The following is a 20094-nucleotide window of genomic DNA, read 5'->3' on the forward strand; positions in this document are numbered from 1 at the left end:
CAAAGCTCTCAATTATGATCAAAAGCGTATATGTGATGATGTTATGGCATCGTTAAATGTCCTTGGTAGTGGTTTCTTCTTTGTATATGGATGTGGGGGCACTGGGAAAACATTCTTATAGAGTGCTTTAACATAAACTTTGAGTGCAAAAGGTCAAATTGTGCTTACAGTTGCTTCCAGTAGAATTGTAGCAACTTTGTTACCATCCGGAATGATAGCTCATTCTAGATTTGCCATTCCAATACAAATTTCTAAATCTTCTGTCTGTTCCATAAAGCAAAACTTTGCGTTAGCAAATTTGATAAAATGCACGAAGCTCATTATTTGGGATGAAGTGCCAATGGTCCAATGATTTTGCATTGACACATTTGATAGAACACTTAAAGACATAATGTAGAGCAATCAAGTTTTTGGTGGAAAATGTATTGTGATGAGTGGTGACTTCCGTCAAATACTTCCTGTAACTCCCAAAGATACAAGAGGTAGTATTATTGATGCATGTATTAGGTCATCACGTCTATGGAAACACTACGTTATTTTCCACTTGACCAAAAAAATGAGATTAACTTTATCTTCTTCTAAAGCTGATAAAGCAAAGTTAGAGTGGTTCTCGAGATGGCTACTAGATGTGAGTGATGGGAATACTGGCGAAGCACATGATGGAGTTGCAGAGATTGAAATCCCAGAGCAATTATTGCTACCTACTAACGGTGACCCAGTGGATACAATTGTTAAATCAATATATGGTGGGATATTTCAGAATTTAGCGTCAAATGAGTACTTTAATGACAGGGCCATACTTGCTCCAACAATTGAAATGGTTAATCAGGTCAATGATCATATGTGTTATATACTGACAGGGGAGGCATATGAGTTTTCTAGTTGTGATTCTGTTTGTAAGTCGACTGATGATGCTGACAACTTCGATGATCTATACACTATTTGTGGCCGTGACAAAAATATATTTAAAGATGGCCGTGACACTTATTTGTGCTGAGATAACGAAATATTGATGGTTCTTAACTGGCCATTGGTCATTTAAAAGTACACTAATTAAGATGTTTTTTACGATTAAATTGTTTAGCTTTATTAAAAAAAATCACAAAAAAAAACCTTAAAGCGAAATTGCTTAGAAACGTTTACAAGAGCTAGTTTTGAACGGTTGAAAGGAAATATTTAATTAAGGCTGTACTTACAAATTTTATTTCCACTTGATAAGTCAGTGATATGAGTATCAACTGTCTTTAAATATTTTCATACTTTTATTAAAGTAACCTATAGTTTTAACTTTTAACCAAGTTAGAATTTGATATAAAAAGAAAATAAATATAATAGAAAAAATGATAATGATGTGAGAGATAATTGAACAAATAATAAGGTGAAAGTTATAAAATTTGAAATAAAAAGAAAAAAGTAAAATATGATAACAATACATATATATATATTAAATTAGAGATTGAGTTTAATTATTTCAAAGTTAAGGCTAAAATAAAATACTATAAATGAAAAAAGGGGTTAATTTAGAGAATTTGAGCTTGGAATAAGGGAATACAAAATATCAATATGCATATTACTTGTAGCATTGTAATAAAAAGACCAAAACAAAAAACTAATTTTAATTTTTTAATCTCTTTTTTTTTAACCCAAATGAAAGAGACGAAAATATAAGGCCAAGCGGAGTTAGATCAGGCTAGAGGATAGTGGAAGAAGAAGGGCGCGAAACTAATTCATTTTCGTACCGAAGAATTTAAAACCACGCCAGTCATAGATGCTCCATAGAAATTTCAGTTTCAAATATCTGTAATAGTGCGTTCTGTTTCGTTGCTCTCTGCTATCAGGGTTAAGATTTCCCAACTGCACACAGAGGGAGAACAAGCATGCATTCGAGCGAGTTAGACGGCGCCGCAGCCTTCTCCGGCGGTGTTTTTATGCCGTCTCGGGCAACTCAAGGCCATGAACCTTCCTTCTCCTACTCCAAGGTCCATATCTTTCGCATACTCCCCCCCCCCCCCCCCAATTTTATGTTTTTTTTTAGACAACTCTCATTTTATGTTCTGGCAAGTGCGATTAGTGCTTTGGTTTGCTAATAACTGAACTGCAACAGTTGATTCAATCTATTCTTTTTATTTTTATTTATTTTAAATTCCTCCGAGCAAGTAGCAATCACTTAATTGTGCTGCTTTTTGGCTTGACTATATTTTGGAATATTGGTGAAAATTATTGGCCGAATTATCTTTGTTACTGTTGAAAGTTAACTTCTGAACCGACTTAATGCTTCACTTTTGCAGAATCGTGATGCTCAGTCATTGCTTCCTCTGACGGTCAAGCAGATAAATGATGCATTTCAGTCAAGTGATGATGAGTCTAATATGATTATCGACGGCGTGGATGTCAATAATGTGAGTTTCTATTGAATTGCAAATTGACCGTTGGCTGTGGTCTTCTTTTCTCTTGTTCTGATAGTTTGGGTTAAAATCGTATCTAGGTCATCTTGTAGGAAGGGTGTGCAACAAAGCTGGAAGGATTACTGATGTTAGATTTGTACTAGATGATGGGACTAGAAGGATTGAGTGCAGTAAATGGTGATGTTTTTGTTGTTGGTGTTTTGCTTTTTTTTTTTTTTTTTTTAAGTTTACTTTTTCTGGTCTTTTAAATTTTCACAGTGGCAGGTAATTTTGCATCTGCAGACTCCAGGAAGATGTAGACACCAATGAAGCGGAGGGTCTCGGGTAATTTTGCTACTTATGTCTACTGCAGTATTCGCTTAGTAATTTATCTTTTAACGATTTCTTAGTTTCATAACCTTATTAATTTCTTTCATTAGTCTCCTCTTCAAACAAAAACTTTTCTCGGTTATGTGATCATTGCGATCAAACTTTTTAGCATTGTAACTTGACACAATGAATATGGATTTATGAGTTGGTAATTTTCTTGCTAATCAGAATTTCAGAACATTACATGTCCAAACATTATTTGCCATTCTGCTGTGAGATGGCTTATAAAGTTGATGTTTCTAGTTGCCACCTCTTTTTGAACGTACGCTTATTTCATTCCATGAAATATAGCAACTCCTTTTCTTTTTTTGGTTTCAGGGATGGAATTTATGCGCTTACATGGACACTTGAAAGGTTTTCAAGGAAAAAGGACCTTAAAGGTGTTCTCTTTTAGGTGTGTCATTAATATCAAGTCTAATTATTCCAGTTTAGCAGTTCAATATTTTTTATTTTCTTCTATATGTAATACTGGCAGAGTGCCAGCCTATAGTGAAGATGGTTGGGTTTTGAGAAATGCATATGATAGGAACCTTGCTAAATCCTGCTAGAATAACACAAAGAACACTGCAAGACACTTATATTTGACATTGAAGCAGAAGTACTCCTTGGACAGCTTACAGAAACCAATTCACTGTCTTGTACAGACGCATGCTAGTGCCGACAAGATTCAGTAAAATGCGACTGACCAAGCACACACATCAGTTATACACCTCCAGACCAATCACAAATGCAAACCAGAAACTAAGACAGGAGCTGGCAAGACTCCTTCATTCAGCACGAGAAATTAGTAACAGCAGAACAATCTGGGCACTATAAGAGGAGACATAACAAGAGAACAAATGACTAAGATGATAATGATGCAAGACCAGTGCTAGCTTTCGAGAGTCTAGCTCACTACCTAACCTTTATCTTAAAGATTTTCTTCCCGTTTTCCCATGGCAGGTTTCCTTCTTAAATACTGTCTTCCATCCGCTTCCTCAACCAGCTCTGACCCTTCATACATTAAACCCTTCTAGGCTTCTACAATTGGCCAGTCTATTGGTTTCAGCTCTAGTTCCCTGTTTCTACCCTTTTTTCTTTTTGAGACAATTCTTTACGGCAGTAATAATGGGGTAGGATGAATAGTCCAGTCAACACACCTTGTTTATGTCACTTTACCCTCTGCTTCAAGTCTACAAAATTATGTGACTTGGATGACCAGTCCTATTGTGATAACTGTAAATGGGCTAATGATCATGTCATCGAGTAAACAATGAGACCAAGCTGTTATTTTGTTAACAGTTTAATCTTCATTTGAATCACTTCTCGAGATTCCTCTATGAATTCTTTTTTTTCCCTGTTCATTTGAAATTCAAGTTGTTGACATTATTTGCCATGGAAAGGTTTATTTGAATGAATTTCCTGGGTTATCATTGATTCTCCGTGAATACTTTTATAACGGATTGTTTGCTAGTTTTTTTTTGTTGCATTAGCAAAGTCCTATAGTATTTGTTTGTATTTGTTTGTAGATATAAACTCTATTGTGGCATTTTCAAGGTTGGACTCTGGTTGTAGTTGACTGTTAGTTAGAAGACCAGGTAACTAAATTTCTATCTGTTGCATGCTCTAGTATGAAGTTGGTGAGTGGTTTTATAACTAATTCTATAAAAGTATACTACGTTTTGTATGAACTGTCTTGTGGGATGCTATTTTAAAAAGGATTGACATAGTTTGTATTGCAAGAAATTGGTGATCATGATTATGATGTGTTATTATGAAATTCTGTTGATTATGCATATAAATGTGTCATTTTGAACCCTGTGCATCTATTTTGGGTGGGGAAAGGAGATAATTGGAGTTATTGAGATTCATATACTTGCCACGTGGTATTAGCCTCCATACGGAGCTTTATGGTTGGCTGTTATTATTGTCCCACTAGTTCTTCAAGGGACTATGACACCCCACTAGTTCTTCGAGGGGGACCCATGGTCTATCGAGTGCTCTGTGGTCTTTGGCCGGTCCACATCATTCGTGTGGTGAGCTTGTCAAAGTTGCCAGTCAAATAGAAAGAACTTAGCCCATGGGTCCAGTCGGCGGAAATAAGAAGGATATAAGGATGGATTTGGGTTTAGGAATTGCATATGACATGGGATATTCATTGATATTTATATCTTTTAAATAAATGACAAGTATGTTATCTTTTTTGAAATGTATCAATTGCATGAGATTGGTGGAAATATTTGTCTTGTATGATTATTGTGAGTTTAAATGTTAAATACACGTTTATCAACTATTATTAACTCTGTGTATTCCACCTGACACCTCGCTAACCCATGCTAGGGTGTGGGATAGGTAGGGATTTAGTTACTAAGACGTTGTCTCACTCCTGTTGCTTTACCATTTTTAGAAAACAATACGTTAGCGGGACCTTCGGGGAAGACTCCTGAGACTCAATAGCTGTAGCTGACAGTGTAGAGCTTCTGGACCTTATTTTATGCAATCTTTTCGTATATTGCCACACATCAGGATTGCATTCATTTGGGACTTATTTTACCTTCTCATATTTTTATGTCAATTGACTTAGTGAACGCATTATACCTTTTATCTTTGGTTTATTTTGTCTGAATATTAGACTAGAGTGCTGATAGTGGGCCCGAGGACCTTAGATTGCATGTGACTGAATTATTGTGGATCCACAATGTGAAAATGGCATTTTTTGCAAGTTTAGTTGTTGCTAGTATTGACTAAGATAGTCAAGTCTAAACTGCTATTATAATTTATCATTCAAAAGCGTGTTGTTTTATAACCATGTTTGCCATGATTATAAATATAGGTTATTCTTTTTCTAACCATGATAGCCTTAATTAAGGTCGAATGCTTTTCTATTATGGTTAGCCCCTTAATGATGTGATTTCTCTTAAATAACCATGATAGGGTATGTTTACTAGTTTTAGTCCTTTCTATCATGGTTAGTTCTGGTTAGTAAGTGGTGGTGTTACACCAAATATACGAGTCCCCTTTGGGGTCATGTCAGATTATTTTTCTTTCCCCGATTTATGAGTCAATCATCTTAATCAACCGCAAAATTGAGTATGCTTCAGAAAATGACAAGAATTTATACCCAAAAAAAAAATTGATCCTAATTTATGATTACAAGATTATATGCAATATGAGGAATTTCAAAAGGCAAAGGCAAGTTCTCATGGTGCGCATCAACAAAGAATAATAAGGTTGACCAAGGAATAAGTCTGCTCCAAGTTTAAAGAGAGGAAGTTAGAGAGAGATCCTGTGTCTTGTTTAGTGTGCCCAAGGGATTGCTACACATTGTAGTGGTCTTTGGTGAATCGAGAGACCTCCATTGCCCACTGCAGCGAAGGCGACAAGAGAGCCACACCCCACTCTAGTGGCGGTGTGGTGCCAGTGAGAGTCTGGAATTTTCAAGGTAACCATGGAACAAAATCTCAGCATTAACCTGGTACCAAAAAATGAGCATGCTCCAAATGTAGCCAACATTAGAAACACTAAGAAGGTATGTACCCACACACGCGATGAGGCCCCTGCGGAAATAGACACTGAGGACCATGCCGTAACTATGGATTCTGATCAAGGTTGAAAGAACGTCCAAAAACAATTATTCCAAGATGATAGTCTTGAAGCCATAGAAGAGACTGTAGAACTAGACATGCAACAAGGAGACTCTAAGCAAGCCACGCAACAACCTAAGGATTCAAGGAATGTGCCATCCTTCAAAGACAAGCTAATGGGTCATGCTAATGAGGAAGGGAGACCACTGGGGCCCCAACAAGATGAGTTGATTGTTCAAACAGAGGATGTGGTGATCAAAACAGACGGTCTTATACCCACCATATCCTTCTCAAAGAGGGTCCATGACATTATAGCCAGCTGCATGCAACTCGCAGTGGTTGTCAAAATTCTGGGACGATTTGTAAGGCAGGAAATGTTGTATGCGAAGATCATGACCATGTGGCAGCCGACGGGTAGAATAAATCTCACTGAATTACAGGGTGGTTGCTATATGGTTAAATTTGAAAAGGAAATGGACTACCACTATGCGCTACTAGGTGGCCCTTGGGTGGTATAAGGTCATTATCTCACTGTTCATCCATCGGCACCTATATTGTCTCCTTCAAGCTTAGAGATCAAGCAGGTTTACGGATGGGTCAGGCTACCGGGACTACCATATCACTATTATCACAAAAACGTGTTAAGAGCAATTGGGGCAGTAATCGGAGAAGTATTGAGAATCGATTACAACACAACTGAAGTAGAAAAGGCAAGATTCACCTGTCTTGCAGTAAAGCTTGACCTAACAAAACCCCTTGTTTCAATGATCAAACTGGATGGGGTCACACAACTAGTCGAATATGAGGGACTGCCAACGATATGCTTTAACTGTGGTCGCTATGGCCACCTATAAGAAACCTGTCCATCAAAAATGCAGCAGAAAACAGCCACGGTCACTGCTACCATCGGGGAGTAGAATCTCCGACAGTCCAAACGGTACCTTTGATGGAGAACTCGCAGGAGCGTGAGAACCAAGCACGTGATGGTCAAATCTATGGAGCCTGGATGAAAGTGCCCTTGAGATCATGGAGGTTTGTCAGAACCAGCAAAAAGGAGGCGGGGAGAAGTTACACCAACTATGAATAAGGTAGTAACAGGTTTGGAGCCTTGACAACCTCGGATGACACAGAGAAACACAAAGAAAGGAAGAAGACCTCTAGGACAAATCTTGCCAGGGACTTTGCTACAAACACAGATACGCAAAAAGGTAAAGAGAAGAAAGAATGGGTGTCGAAACCAGTATATATCAAAGCAAAAAATTCGGAGAAAGCGACTTGCAGCCAAAAACCCCCTAAGATAACACCCCTTTCTGAAACTCTGTTTGACTCAGCAGCCTACAAGGTATATAGACTCTCTACATCCCTCGACAAAGGAAAGCATATGGTCATGTCTCTGGACAACCCTAGTTAAGCCCAAGATTATACAGTAGGCCCAACACGGAAGAGCACTAGACATACAAAGATAGAGTGACATCTGATTCAAAAGTGGGCAAGGAAAATATTCGGCCAAAACCTCCTAAAAAGAGCCCAACGAAAGGAGGATTCAAACTACAGCCTTCAGTTAAAGTAAGGAACCTCAAACCAAAATTTAAAGATGCCATAGGGAGTCCTTTTGAGGAAATTACAAAGGCCTTGGTAGAAGCGCTAGGGACTTTTATTGGCTCGGATGAGGAATTACAGTTTGCTAAAGCAGCTGAGACGGCATTTGAGGAGGACCTGGTTCTTGATCACTCTGATATGGAGCAATAAATCCAACCTCCTCTTATGGATAAGTCCCTATTTTTCTAGAAGTGCCAAGGGGCAACAAACCCACGTTTTATCACTACGCTAAGGTCTTTACTCCAAGGCTACAAGCCAGATATGGTAGGTTTAGTTGAACCTCAAATCTGTGGGATCAAAGTTGATCGAGCTATATGGAAGATTGATTATCTGAAATCGCACAGAATTGAGGCATCAGGCTTCTCAGGAGGAATCTGGGTCCTATGGAAGGACACGATCAAAATGAAAATTCTTCTTAACCATAAACAATTTGTGCATGCAAAAATCATTGATGCCAACAAAAGAAAGACATGCAAGGTCACAGCAATTTATGGCAATCCTAACCCAACCACATGCGAGCGACTTTGGCAGGACCTTGCCAGCCTTGCAAATGATAACAGTATACCTTGGCTCCTGGCGGGAGATTTTAACGCCACTACCTCAAGTGATGAGAGACGAGGAGGGGCATGTACATTGCAAGGTGGATGTGTAAAATTCCAAAACCTTATTCAAAACTCTGGACTTTTGGATATGGGTAGTGTGGGTTCAAAATTCACATGGCAACGAGGCAACCTTCTAGGGTAGCTGGACCAAGCTCTATGCAACGAATCGTGGATCAGAGAGCAACCAAACACCGTAGTCATACACCTTCCTAGGATCCGAAGTGATCACAGGCATCTCCTAATAAAAAATGGTGAAACAGAGAGGAATGGACTGGGCCCCTTTTGATTTCTTGCATCATGGCTCTTGCACTCTAACTTTAAAAACATTGTCTCTACTTCCTGGGCCAATGGGAATACACTGGTTGAAAAAATATATAACTTTACTTACCAAGCCCAATGTTGGAACAAAGAGGTGTATGGCATGATCGGCAGAAATAAAAAGATCCTCAGGGCAAGGATACCAGGACTGCAAAAGGCTTTGGAGAATAATCCCAACTTTGAACGATTCCTCGATCTAGAACAATCCCTACTCAGGGAATATGAGAATATCTGCCTTGAGGAGGAACTGCTATGGGTACATAAGTCACGAAGCACTTGGCTTAGCAAGGGAGACCGCAACACCAATTATTACCATACCCAAGCCATGATCAGACGCAGAAAGAATAGAATTAAGATCCACAAAAATGAAGAGGGTGAATGGGAGGCGGACCAAACCAAGCTAAGTCACCTCGCAAAAAATTACTCCTCCAAGCTCTACTCTTTGGATGGTAGTCCTAGCTCTACTTATAGGTACCATGATCTCTACCCTGAACTCGGTGTTTTCCAGCAATCTGTGCTCGACAGCTTAGTAACAAAAGAAGTGAAACAAGCGCTCTTTGAGATGCACCCTTTGAAAGCCCCAGGAGCAGATGGTTTACATGCACTTTTCTTTCAATCGCAATGGGACATTATGGGAGACTCAGTGTTCAATGAAATCAAAGCCATTTTTGATGGAGCTCCTATTCACCTGAGTTACAGCAGAACCATCATCTCTTTAATCCCTAAAGGTGATTGCCCACAGACAACAAAGGAGTTCCGGCCAATTAGTCTATGTATTACAATATACAAGATCATCACAAAAATTATCACCAACAGACTCAAAACAGTCATGCCTCACTTATCTCTACCGAACCAGGCCAGTTTCATTAAGGGGAGGAACATCACCGATAACATCATTATTGCCCAGGAGGTCATGCATTCTATGCACCATAAAACAGGAAAGACTGGTTGGATGGCGATAAAAGTGGACCTAGAAAAAGCTTTTGATCGGCTGAGGTAGGATTTCATTCATCAGACCCTGCAAGATGCCAAAATTCCAAACCGATTAGTCCAGCTAATCATGAACGGTATTACTAAATCTTCCATGCAAGTGCTTTGGAATGGGAAACCCACAAAGGAGTTCTTTCCGCAGAGAGGCATCAGGTAGGGAGACCCACTCTTGCCTTATATTTTTATTCTATGCATGGAAAGGCTCTCACAAGCCATCAATGCAAAGGTCCAGCAAGGTAATTGGATCCCAATTAAAATGGGAAAGCAAGGCCCACCGCTTTCACACCTCTTTTTTGCTGACAACCTAATCTTATTCAGCTCAGTCAAGCGGGCGCAAGTTAACTTAATACATAGATTATTAGAGGAATTCTGTGTAGTTTTAGGGCATAAGGTAAGTAGACCCAAAACAAGAATTTATTTCTCGAAAAACGTCCAACCACAGGAGGCAACTTTGATCTGTGATAGGCTGGGGTACCAAAAAACAGAACACCTTGGTCACTATCTAGGTGTCCCCCTACTCCATAATTGTATTACAAGAGAAACTTACAAATACATTGAAGATAGAGTCTCCAAGAAACTCACTGGCTGGAAAGCAAAGGCCTTATCTCTAGCAGGAAGAATAACTTTGACGCAATCGGCACTATCCACAATACCGTTCTATGCTATGCAATCTACAAGATTACCCATTTCAACATGCAACAAAATCCAGAGCACGATTCGGAGGTTTATCTAGGCCTACATGGATGACCACCGAAGTGTGCACTTAATTAGATGGGATGCTCTATGTCAACCAAAAAGGAATGGAGGATGTGGACTCAAAGACATAGAAGCCTAGAACTTTGCGTTCCTAATGAAGTTAGCTTATGGTTTAATCATGAGCAAGAACCTTCTCTGGGTACAAGTACTTCGAGCTAAATACAAAATGGAGGAGAACGAGTTACCTTCATGCAAGAACTCCAATGTTTCACATCTTTGGAGAAGCCTGAATACGGTATGGGGAGACCTTGCTCTTAGGACTAAATGGATCATTGGAAATGGATAGCAAGTAAGCTTCTGGGCTGATAATTGGGTGGGCGACCTAGGACCACTTCACTTGCGCTCCTTCTGACCAACTAGCCAAGAGGATTTGAAAATGATTGTTTCGCATTTTATGAGTAATCACAGAACATGGGAAGTGCACAAATTCAAGGATCTCCTGCCAAAAACCATAGTGAATCAGATCCTGAGTATCCCCCCTCCTACTCAATCTGATCCACCGGGCAAGATCTCTTGGTGCTTACATGGAAAAGGAAACTTCACAGTCAACTCTGCTTATAGTCTTCTACAACAGAATTATTGGAATGACGAGAGCAAGGTCTAGGATCTAGCATGGAAATGGAAAGGACCACAAAGGATTAGAACCTTCCTATAGCTTGCACTAAACAACAAACTACTCACAAACCGCAAAAGAGTGAGAAGGCACATGGTCAAAAATGAGATATGTGAGATTTGCCAAGGAGGCCCAAAAGACATGAACCACGTCCTTAGAGATTGCGATACGACAAAAGAGTGCTGGAATATCATTATTCCCACACAAGATAGGTACTGATTCTTAAGTCAACCATTCAACGCCTGGCTCAAAGGAAACCTCCGACAAGACCAAAACAAGTTCTTCTGGCCTACTCTCTTCGGGATAGTATGCTAGAAGCTTTGGAATGGCAGGAATGCTTACCTCTTCTCACAAGAGCAGGCCTCAGCACACCGCCTGGCTAATGAAGCACTTTCACTTGCCAAACACACTATTGAGACTTTTGAGTTGAAAAGCGATCTATTCGCAAGATAAACACTAGCTACTCTCTTCTTAGCTTTGTTTGTAATCTGAACCCTTTGGAAGTATTGGAGTAATAAATTCTTTTTCACTGAAAAAAATAAGGTTGACCAAAGTGTCTTCTTATTCTTTTTGACTATTTTCCGTTAATAGAATGTACAGGGGTGGCAGTACAAAATCTACCCAAAAATCTCCAAGTACATTTTCTGGTGGTGAAATTCCACACACAACCTTATCCTTATTCCAATCCCATAGTAGTGGAGAATTAAAAAAAAAAAAAAAAAACAGAACATGTATACATATTTGTGTGTGAGAGAGAGACTTTTGTGGGTCAAGTTGATATTTTGATGTGGACTACACTAAATAAATATCAATTGCCTTGTAAATGTGGTGGTCGGCAAGTTGAAGCAACGTGTGGCTTTTGGATGTCATCAAACTTCATGAGATTTAGGAATTTGAATATAATATTGTGGTCAAGTTGTAGACCGTTTTTTTTTTTTTTTATAATTTAAATTTGGTGACAGTTGGAAGCTACCGAAAATTAATACGTATCTTCTCTCTTTGATATAATGAAAAAACCCTTGGCGGCAATGTAGTACGGAAAATAGTTAAATTAAACTATATATGCTTGAAGGTATTCCTCTTGTTTTGTTTTTTCCCCCTTGGATCTGGATATTGCTGAAAGCATTCTGATTGCCTCAACAGCAGACAATTCACAAATGCTTACTCAGTCAACCATAAAAAACACAATCCACCATCAAGATCATAAAATAACTAAAAAAAATTGAGTCTAAAACCTTGCTTGAACTAGGTCTAATAGACTAATGAGCCACACTTGGGATATTTTAATGAAAACAAAATACAGCATAATATGCTATAATTAAAATATATTACATTTTCCCAATTAGCTTGTACATTATATATTAGTTGATGTGTCAATGTTAATTAAGACTACGTTACTAGAATCATAACGATAAGCCTCCTTAAATTAAGTGTTACCTTCTATGTATTGCAAGTAACATTTTTAATTAATAGGTTATGACTTGATGAATAAACCTTAAATGTTTATTGGATTCTAACTTCAATGTTTGTTTATCTCACGTAGGTTAATATTCTGTAAAGCAAACAAAGCGGTACCCCATCTTGGAAACTCAACTCAAGCGTACTTATTTATATTTTATTTGCATTGTGGTCCAGCATTTCTTTGCCTCTTTGAATTATATGTTCTTTTTTTTTTTTGTGAAAGTTTTGAGTAATTAGACGCACACACATATATATAAACTGGTCAACGCAATGTTTGAGACCTCATTTAAGCATGATGGCTTGCACTACCACTTGAACAACCTGTCGTTGACTTGAATGCAAGTCATAGAACACTTCACCCTTTTTTCCCTTTTTTTTTAGTTGGCTCAAAAAATTTCAAAATATGACTTTCCTCTATTCAAGAGGCATGAATTTAGTACAACCGTTTATATACCCCAAAAAAAAAAAACACTTCACTTGAGAATTTGAATGAAAAAAAAAATGATTGCTAGAAAATTTTTTTAATAGGAAACTAAATCATTTTAGGGCAGTATGTTTAGAATTAAGAGAAAAAAAGTTAATCATGAAGGTTTTGTTGAGAAAAAAAATTCTATTTTTTTTACCTTTTTATTATAATATATTCCAAATAAGTTATCAAAATAAGCTTTTTTCAACACATCTCTTATATTTAATATGTTTAATGGGCTTAAATTGCTTTTGGAATTAGATTACGCTTAGGTCCTCATTGAGCGCATCTCACAACGACGAGCATTTTATACTCATTTTATAAGATTTCCCAATAAGTTATCAAGGCCAGACAAATGCTTGAGACGTCATCTAATTGACTAATTCATATTGGAAACAACGACCAAGTAATTAGTGCTCTTTCAGGGTGTATTTTACAGATCCTCTCCCACTCTATATATATAATTATTTTTTTAAAAACTAGTCCTTACCCATTACAGTTATTGTTTTAATAAAATTGGAAATGACCATTCGGCTTTGAATTATTAGGGCTAATGATTGCATTACTACTTCTGGTCTTTAATATAGGAACTAGTTTGATTAATTTGAGTAGGTTAAGAAAATTAGTTAAGTTAGTTATTTATAATAAATAGGTGTTATTTGTCCTAAAATACCCTTACTAATCACGTGTATATTAGTTATAACTATCATTTAATGAAACATTTAACATGTGCAACTACTATAAGGATTATCTTAAACAATAGATAAATATGAGAAACAAAGTGAATTGAGGTCATATATTTAGGATCAAATTGAACGTCAGACTAGTTCTTATATTAAGAACCGAGGATAGTATTAAATGGGGATTGGCTGTCAGGGATTATGGCGATAATTGTGTCATCTAGGGTGACAAATATCCCTATTGGCAATGCTTCAAGGGTGAAGGGGCTTCTATAAAATTTAAAGTGTGTGACATCCCAAATTTTAGACATAGAAATACCAGAATTAGCCTGAGATGGGGAAGCTACTAGACTCCTTTTGGTAAAAGTTTCAAAAGTCCCATAAAAAGATGAGAAGATTCCTAGGGACTCAGTGACAAAGTAAAAGTTTTTTGAAACCAAAAGACAAGTAAGTTAGAACTTCAATGAAATCTCGAGAGCTCGAGTATAGGAATTGGAGATGATTAAAGACCAAAGGTTATGCAAGGAATCTTAGTGAGATAATTCCTGAAGCTAAACTCGAGTAGCAACCTAATCATAAATTTAAAAAGTTTTGGGTTGGAAAGGATAATGATTGAATGTATGCATAAAATTTTTAGAAAAATTTCAAAAAAAATGGGAAATGAAATTTTGAGGCCTATATGGGGTTAAAAATGATGAAAATACACATGCAGTAAATTGGTAAAATTCTCAAAGTTTTGGCCAATTATGAATATTAACTGAAATTGAATTATTTAAAATATGATAATGCCTCAAATAAGGGGAGTAAAATGGGGAATACTACACGAAGAATTATTGCAGGTTTTAAAAATGATTTCGTCTCCAAAAGGTGAAGAGGCTGACTTTAACAGAATTTAAAACCTATTTATATAATATTTGAGAAAAGTCAAAATAAACCGTTTATGGGTTGACTTTTGACTTAAAGAAAATTAGAAAACTTTCTCATGATAAAAAGGTAATATTGGTACCTAGAGATATATTTTTGAAGTTATGGATTGATAGAAATAATTCGATTAAGTTTATTTCAAAATAAATATTATTAAATGTTTTAATAGAAAAACAAAGGAAAAAGCATCACTTCTTTTTTAGACATATTATATAATGCCATTTGAGGTTATTTGTGATTAAAAAAAGTACCAGAACATGTCTCAACAGTACCAAGTAAGTCAAGACCCAAAAAGTACCCGATACAACGTGTAATTGTGAAATTAGTGGAGGAATATGTAGGGCCTGCATTTTACACGAGTTTTTCTTATTTTTCCTCTCTATCTTATTGCTAAATTGATAAGAGGACATGAACGGGATTATATGAATTGTTGTTCGAAGAGAAATAAAATAATGTGATTAAAACTCACATGTTAATAGGTGGCATGTTATGTGTCCCTTGGGGTGGCATTGTCATTAAATGAAAGGGACATCTAATGGGCTCACATGGCAAAATCAAGATGGAAAGCAAGAAGATACAGGACATATGGCCAAAGAAATTAAATGAATGGCGAAAGTCAAGCTACATACATACAAGATCAAGAGCTAAGATTTAAGTAAATTCTTATAAATACCCCTCCCCTCCCATTTGCATAATCTTTCGGCCAAGAGAGAAAGAGGGGGAGAGGAGACCGAAACTTGGAGAGGAAGACAAACAAGAGAAAGAGTAAGAAAAGCCATATAAAGTTAAGCTCTAAGACAAAGTATACTTATGGTTTTTGACGTAGTTTATCTTGTTATTTGTCTTGTTGAGTTTAGTTGTAGTTTTGTTTTATTTTGGGAGCTTGAAACTTTAATGCCTCGTTTGGTATGATGGAAGAGTTTTTAATGGAAGTGAAAGTGAAACTAGAAGTGAAAATAGAAGTGAAAGTGGAGGTGAAAGTGAGTTTTAAAACATGTTTGGTAAGACAGGGGAAGTGAGATATAATTTTTAGTAAAATATGTGTCTATAATATGAAAATACCAAACTATCCTCAGCTCAAAAAAAAAATCTCTTTCGCTCCCACTGATGTGAACCGTCGTACCCTACCTTCATCTGACCACCACTGTCGCCGGAAAAATGCAACGTCTTTCAATTAGAAACATTATCCATAAACTAAAACTAGAAGACTAAAAAGCTAGAAACAATAACTAAAACCAGATTAGAGTAATGGAAAACGCAGCAAAAAAATCAATAGCAAGCTTGAACTGTGAATAAAATCTTCCTTGAACGAAAATACTCTAGTCTATCTCATCCACTGCCAACAGTTCGTTCCCCCACCACCATTTGACCACCACTGTCACCGGAAATGGGGAAGACTATGACAAAATTAAAAAAAGAAAAATGCACATCTCCAACAGACTAGCACAACTAAATGCAATCTAAGCTTCACACCTTCGAACATTCTCCTTCATTCTTCTTTTTTGACCTTCACTCTCGAAGTACCACCGTCGACTGGAGGACCATGAACCCAAGATCTGTCCACCATGAAGGACGAAGGATGACTAATTCGTGAAGACTAGAGGACGCGAAGAGTGAACATAAGCAAGAAGGTGAAATCAAGAAGAAAATTATTAGAGGAGAAAGTAAGAAAGAAAATCAATGACATTAGCTACTTCATCATCCATGGAATCAACCGTTTTGACCTTTCTCCTCTTTGATAAAGAAAGAAATCGCAGATCGAAGCATGAAGGAGAATGCGGATAGCCATCCGACATCGTCCGTCGTTCGTCGTCCTCGCCGCCGTCCTCCTCGGACTGTTTCAAGGAGAGCTCGACTGTTTCAGGGAGGGGTAGGGGCAAAATAGTCCCATCCTCACTTCCATGGTACTGGAACCCGGTTCCTCGGGCATAGGCATGGAACCCGGTTCCATCATTTTTTATGGAACTGGGTTCCACATGGAATTGGATTCCTATATACCAAACGGCAAAACGGCCCAAATTTTCACTTCCCACCCCGATTCCACTTCTTAGCCTCCACTTCCATGCTACCGAACAGATTATAAGGAGACATGCTACACGAAATTGATAGAGTCAAAAGAAGATAAAACTAATATTAGAATAATGTTTAAAGACTTAAAAGGAATGAAAATCAAGTGATTTTGAGTTGATTTGTGAAAGATTTCATGATTATGTACCTAAGGTTACATTTCTTAAAAGACAATTCACTTACAGAACATTGATCATCTTCAAATATTTTCAATCAAAAAGTTTGATTTGAGGGGGCAAACTTGGTTACCAGAATATCATTATTGTAATATCAGTTAAGGCTATTCACGGGACGGGACGGGATCGGGACGGACCTGTCCCGATCCCGTCCCAATGAATAGTAATGGGACAAGAAATTTGTCCCGTGTCCCATCCCGATATTGTCCCAGTCCTGATCAGGATGGAACGGGACCAGGACGTCCCAGTACCTTGTTTTTTTTTTTTGAAAAACCACTGTGGGCTTCTGAGAAACACTGTGGGCCTTTTTAAAAAAAAATGTTGTGGGCCTCTTAAAAATGATGTGAGCCTCTTAATAGGAGATTTTAAATGATCTAGGCCTTCAATAGGAGATATACTTTTCATATATCAACAATTTTACAATCTAAATAATAACAGACAGCTTTATATTGTTCTTTTTTTTTTCCAATAAAGGAATCTCATTAATTGTAACGAGCTAGGAGAAATAGTTCACTACAAAAGATAAAGGGAAAAGAAACCAAATGACAAGCTAACAGGTCAAAAGCAAATAAACCGATCCCTTCCCTGTCATCCTCTTGAACGTGCTAATCAAAATAGAACCAACTAACAAGTAACAAGCCAGAAAATAACAAACAGAACCAAATCCATTGACTAGAAAATGGTACAGTTTTAATAGCATCATCTATTAAGAATTTATGGTAAAATTTTCGTACAGTTTCTTCACAAAGAGAAGTTCTTCAAAATGATCATAAAGGCTCAATTAGCTTTCAAGAATTTATAGTAAAATTTTCGTACAGTTTTAATAGCATCATCTAGAAATCAAACACTAAATCTACAATTATATATATATATATATTATATTACTACTTCACAAACCATCAACCGAATGATACATACAAATTATAAAAGAATTCAACAACCAGAAAAATTCAGAGAACCAACGAATGAGGCAAATTAACTCGGTAGGTTTTACTCATTTCACAAAAGATTTTCTTTTCTCTATCTCGTTTGTGAAGAATATCAGACAAATCCCAATCAGCCAATCCATAGTCCATATTCATACAAAGAGGCAAAATATCGTGCTGGATATTAAGATGAAATCAACAAGCATGGATGAAAACTCACGGGTATGAGAAACAAAGAAAGTAGAAATCGAACGGTTGGAGAGGAGATGAGGCCAGTCTGCAATCTACACTCTATAGCAAAGACTGACGCCGACGATGGACTAGGGGCTGGAGAGAAGCTGCGAAGGTTGCAACTTTAATGGACTAGGGACCATGACTCTGTGAATGAAGAGTCGAAGCCGAGACGAGAGAGGCAGAGTGAGTATAGCTGACGGCCTCTTTCGCACTTCGCAGATCAGAGAATAGCCGAGAGCGGAGACTAAGACTTTGAGAGGCGACTACCGACTGGTGGGAGTGCGAGACACTGGACACGGTTCACTGCTCCGTCGGTCGTCACTGTCTAAAATCTGAAGGGAACGAAAGTGAAAATTGCAAACTGGAGACTGGAGAGACTGAGAGAGGTAGAGACGGTCAGATACTCAGATGGTTAGGGGGCTTAGGGCTTCCAGTTCATATTTTATTTGTTTTAACTTTTTAACATATAATAATATTAATAATGTATAACTCATAATATAAATATAATATAAGATATTTTTAAAAAAAACATATCGGGACGGGACGACCCCGTCTCGTGTCCTGTCCCGTCCCGGTCCTATTTTTGTCTCGTTCTAAAAAATTTTGGGACGGACCCGTCCCATTCCAATAAGATTGGGACCGGGACGGGCCAGGTATGAACACCCCTAATATCAGGTTAACAACATGGGATTAAGAAAAATAATCTATAGTTGCATTATTATTTTTATCATTGACAAACTATATAAATAGATATTCATAACAGAGGGGGTGAGAGTGATAAAAAGAGTATTATATATGATATAAGGGATAGAAGAATACAGGATGCGTGTTTTCTTTTTACCACAACATAAAACACAAAAATTGGAAAACACAAGTCAAAATGCCTTCAACCTATCACACTTCACTTTCATTTTTTGGGTAGAACTATTACTTCTCATTTAGGTGAAGCCATGAGCTCCAGGTCAAAAAAAAAAACCATAACAGGTCAAAACTAAAAAAAGAAGCCATGATCTTGAAGTATTACTCTTCATACCAAAAAAAAAAAAATTATGATATACTTAGAAGTAAGTAAAGGAGAAAACTATATCATAACAATCTCAATTAACTAAAATATAAAAAATGTACCTCATCTTTATGTCTTATTGTCATTTAGAGGTGACAGCTTGTCTGTTTCTTTAGCATATACAAGATAGATGCAGTCTCCTTCACCACAATATATTTATGATCAAACTTAATTTCAACTTCCACCTCATTTTTAGGCTCTAAATTAAATCCTATGCTCTGCCATTCTTCATCAGAAAAAGTTGTTGCAACTTCTTGCTTGTAGAAATCTATGGTAGGTGAAATTCTTCATCATAATACCAACAGATTGTATAGATGCCGTGCTATCTTGAAGAGATGAATAAATAATGTTGAGGACCATTCCTTTTAAGCTATGACCAAAAACTTGAGGATGACACTGAAGATCACTCATGTTCAAAAACCAGCCAACCAGGATTATTTTCTTTAGGTAGAGAATAGTGAGGCCCTTCATTCCTCCATCCCTATATTCCTAGAACAAAAGGAAAAAGTCACATTCGATTGAGAAAATGTAGAAAATAATAGTCACTAGAGTTGATACTCTAAACAAATGGAAAACTTCAATGTTTCATATTTGGCCAATGAGTTTGTCATTGGGTTGAATGGTAAATAATGTTCCTCGTACTGTGAACATTTACACAGAAAAACCAGATATTGCAAAAAGTACGATCTAGCACATAATATAGATATGATATTGATAAAAGCACATTTTATACTATTGTACCTTCAACAATATTTACTCTAATTATTTAAACATGTAAAATAGAAAGGTGTTTTGCCGATTTTGAAAATATTATGCATGTGGTAGTAGAGAATTAAGATAAAGAGAAATACCTTTGAAATACTCTTTGGAAAGGTATCCATA

The 20094-nt window shown here is 37.2% G+C and overlaps 1 pseudogene; it reads left to right on the forward strand.

The window, feature by feature from the left end:
• The window catches only part of LOC114711099 (uncharacterized), an 88664-nt pseudogene that overhangs the window by 12448 nt on the left and 56122 nt on the right, over positions 1–20094 (forward strand).

Source organism: Neltuma alba, unplaced genomic scaffold (assembly GCF_004799145.2).
Source record: "Neltuma alba isolate B1F8T4 unplaced genomic scaffold, ASM479914v2 tig00011277_pilon, whole genome shotgun sequence".
In the NCBI taxonomy this organism is placed as follows: domain Eukaryota; kingdom Viridiplantae; phylum Streptophyta; class Magnoliopsida; order Fabales; family Fabaceae; genus Neltuma; species Neltuma alba.